The sequence below is a fragment of the Lipotes vexillifer genome, unplaced genomic scaffold, assembly GCF_000442215.2.
Source record: "Lipotes vexillifer unplaced genomic scaffold, Lipotes_vexillifer_v1.1 scaffold22, whole genome shotgun sequence".
NCBI lineage: Eukaryota > Metazoa > Chordata > Mammalia > Artiodactyla > Lipotidae > Lipotes > Lipotes vexillifer.
In genome coordinates, this window is record NW_006779050.1 from 1,676,376 (window position 1) to 1,680,525 (window position 4,150).

The following is a 4,150-nucleotide window of genomic DNA, read 5'->3' on the forward strand; positions in this document are numbered from 1 at the left end:
CCCCTGCATCGGCAGGCGGACTCTCAACCACTGCGCCACCAGGGAAGTCCTCTTTTTGGAACTCTTACTATTTGAATCTTAAATTTCCTAGACTGTTCTTTCTTTTTAAAAATTCTCCTCTATTTCTCATCTTTTGGGGTTTTTGCTCTGCATTCTGAAAGATATCTTCACCTTTTCTTCCACTCCTGCTATCTTGTTTTTAATTTCCAGGAGACCTATTTTGTTTCCCGAATACCAATGGCATTGCCATTTCATTGGTAAATCTTTCAATATGTATCTCTAAAATTACTCCTTTAGAGATATAATAACAACGCTATTATCATGCCAAAAGAATGTCTTTAATATCAAGAGTCTAGGGACTCTCTAAATTTCCTGTATTTAAAAAGATTTTTTTGTTTGAAGCAGTGTTCAGATAAGTTCATGTATTTCAATTGCTTGATAGTTCTCATAAGTTATCTTTTAATCTTTAGTTCTTCTTTATTTTTTCCTATAATTGAATTATTGAAGAATCAGGTCATTTATGATGTAGTTTTTCACAGTTTGGACTTGACTGATTGCATTTATGGTGATTTTACATCTTCCTCTTTCCTCTGCATTAGCTATAAATTGATAATGAAACCTGAAGACTTAAGATCGGTTTTAACTTTTGGGGGGGCATTAACACTTCATCAGGGGCTTCCCTGGTGGCGCAGTGGTTGGGAGTCCGCCTGCCGATGCAGGGGACACAGATTCGTGCCCCAGTCCGGGAAGATCCCACGTGCCGCGGAGCGGCTGGGCCCGTGAGCCATGGCCGCTGAGCCTGCGCGTCAGGAGCCTGTGCTCCGCAAAGGGAGAGGCCACAACAGTGAGAGGCCCGTGTACCACAAAAAAACCCACAAAAAACAAACAAACAAAAAAATACTTCATCAGGAAGCAGGAAAGTTCTAATGTTCTTTATTTTCATGATTTAGCAGCCATTGAGGACCATTGTCTTTATCCATTTATTTCATTTAAAGTTGTAAAATGGTGACATTATAAAATCTACCTTTCCTTTCCCTCCTAATTTATTAGCTGTATGTCTACAAAGAAAAACTTCCTCTCATCAGCTTTTTCATTACCTGACTTACAGTTAGTGATGGAAGCCAGGGTACATGCTTAATTCTTTCCTTTTATTTATAAGCTTTCAAAACAATGAGTTGGTTTGTTAGCATCCTCCAAGTGTGACAATTCGTTATTTTTAAATTGTCATCATTATGAACATTTAGATTTAAACGTATTTGATTTGTTTCAATACCTTATCGATACTATCCCTTTAGTGCTCTAATTGTGTAATTTTGGGGAAAATTACAGGGGAAAGCTTCTTCAGTTTGGCTTCTGAGTCCTTTTGACATAATCCTAGTGGTGTTTGTTAATTCCGTGTTTTGGATTTGACAGGATGTTTCAGGCTCATTTGCATGAATGATGTCTGAAATAATACATTTGAATTGATAGTACCAAGGTAAACTTATGATATATTTTACCTGAAAAAAGTCTTTCACTGAAAAAGTCCAGAAATATGGACTGACTCAGAAGCACTAAACAGTTTTAGAAGCCCAGATTGTGATATCTAAATACCACTCCCTTCTGAAAACCAGGAATCCTGGGACTCCTTAGAGAAATGGCTGATTCCAAATGTGGTGCTGTGTTTTCATTTGAAGCTTTGGATCCTCTTCTAAGCTCATTCCGTTATTGGCAGAGTTCAGAAATATACTGAAATTAAGTTCTATATACAGACTGCAAATGAAGAATCCCCAAAGAAAAAGCTACAAGGAAACCATTGACAGTTTGAGGTCAAGTAACAAGATTGAAGTTTTAGAAATAACACTCTGACAGCAATGTTAAGAATGGAGCGTGTGGGCAGCAGATGCACAGGATGCCCAGATACAGGGATTAGTTGTGATTCATCCTGGATATAGGAAAGGCCTAATATTAACACAGTAGCAGTGGGGTAAATAAACAGGGGACTGATTTGCTAGCTATTAAGAATGTATGACTGTCGGGACTTCCTTAGTGGCACAGCGGTTAAGAATCCACCTGCCAACGCAGAGGACACGGGTTTGAGCCCTGGTCTGGGAAGATCTCACATGCCGCGGAACAACTAAGCCCGTGCATCAGAACTACTGAAGCCTGTGCTCTAGAGCCCGCGAGCCACAACTACTGAACCCCGCGCACCTAGAGCCCGTGCTCCGCAACAAGAGAAGCCACCGCAATGAGAAGCCCGTGCACCTTAATGAAGAGTAGCCCCCGCTCGCCACAACTAGAGAAAGCGCATGCGCAGCAACGAAGACCCAATGCAGCCAAAAATAAAAATTAAAAAAAAACAAAAAAAGAATGTATGACTGTCAGCATAACTGATGGCAACTTGGCCTGTAGAAGTTCCTCCTGTCCTTCCACCGACCCTACCCAGGACTGTACTCTGCAGTAAATCACTTCTCTTGTCATCAAGGGCTTTGAAGTTAATAGATATTGTTTAATAATCATTAGGACCCAGTGGCTTCTATGCTTTCTTAGTCCCCAGACAATGATGAAGACCTTTGCTGACATATTCCTGTGACGAAAGAAACGGAAGAACAGCTTCAGGGCTAACAGTACATTTTGACTTCTGTAAGAAACTTGCTTTGCTTACTTGCTTGGGGCAGGAAGAACCGGGTTCCTGATTGGCTGATTCAAAATTAAACAGCTCCCTCCCGCCTTGGGAACTTCCTGTCCTGTGAAGGGTATAAAGGCCTCCCCTGACTGTTAGTCAGGGTCTCACTCACTTCTCTCCGAGTGGGACCCTGTCCAGACAGTTTGTGTAAGCTTCTATACTTGTATAAATCCTTTGCTAATGTTTCTGCTTGGTGTTGGTGATTCTCGGGTGTCCTTGGTTGGGACACGGGTCGCATTTACCGCGGAACTTGTCTCCAGGCGTGTGGCTTCCGGACCGCAGCATTCCCAGTGCCCAGGAGACTAGTTACCCATCCATAAACCTTGACTTAGGAATGCACTTCCTGTTTCTAAGCACGACTCCAATACCCTAGGTTAGCTATAAAACTGTCCCAATGTGCCCTCAGCGGTGTGGATGCAGCTGTAAATGCTTCTGGATCACAGTCCTCCATGATCTCATGCTGTAAGTTACTGTATAATAAACTGACCCATTGATTACATGGAGCCACCTGCTTCATTTTCTCAGTCTCAAGATACCTTCTTAGTTTGGTGGGCATTTTTCATTCCCTCTTGTCCTCCAGCAAAGAGGCAGTAATGTCAGGTCTTAGGGATTGGTGTGTATTTGTAGGGGTAGGGCATTGGGTTATGGAGAAGCACTTCAAACAACTATCTTGGTGCCAGGGACAAGCTGTGGAAAGGCCCTTAGGGTACTGGCGGTGGAAGGGGATATAACTCCTCGAGCAGGCTCCCCTCCATCCCCAGCCCATCCTCCTGTGAAGTAGCCATGGTGAATTTTCAAATTCGGTGAATTTGAAAATGTCCTCCACACATGGACATTCTACTCTGTGGTAACCAAGGGCCCTCCCTCAGCATGGATTTCATTCCTCTAAGGATTTTCTGAGAAGCTAATAAAATAGAGGTCTCTTTCTGGCTTAGCGGGTGAGAAGTATCCGACAGAAATCTCCCGAAGAGACATCTGCAAGTGGGGAAGGAGGCCACCTTGCAGATAACCACTAAAACCAGAGATATTAATTACTGATGTCCAGGGATGGGGTATTGACTGTTTTTTTTTTTTTGAAACTGTGCGTTGAGCAGAATTTTTAAAGCTAAGTGGAACGTGGGGAGAATGAGCTGTTTAGCAAATCTACCCTCCGCGAAGCTGGAAAATTCCTTTTTAAATGTGGCCAGGGCGAGGAGGGCACAGATATGGAGGATAGGAAACTGGTGGCCGGGTTTACGGAGTAAAAACCAGAGGGCCGGGAGACCACGTCAATGTCTTCTGCCATCTAGTAAACAGCAGCACTTCCTGTAAACCCACAAAGACGTGGGGGGGCTAATACCTTCCTTGTCCTTCCAGGTCTAGGCCTGGGACGCGTTTCCAGCCTCTGCGCATGCGCAGCGCAAGGCGGCGAGCGGGGGAGGGACCCTTGAAGTTCCACGACTACCTTCTCAGGCCCCGCCCCTACTTCAGAATCAAGAGGGAGGA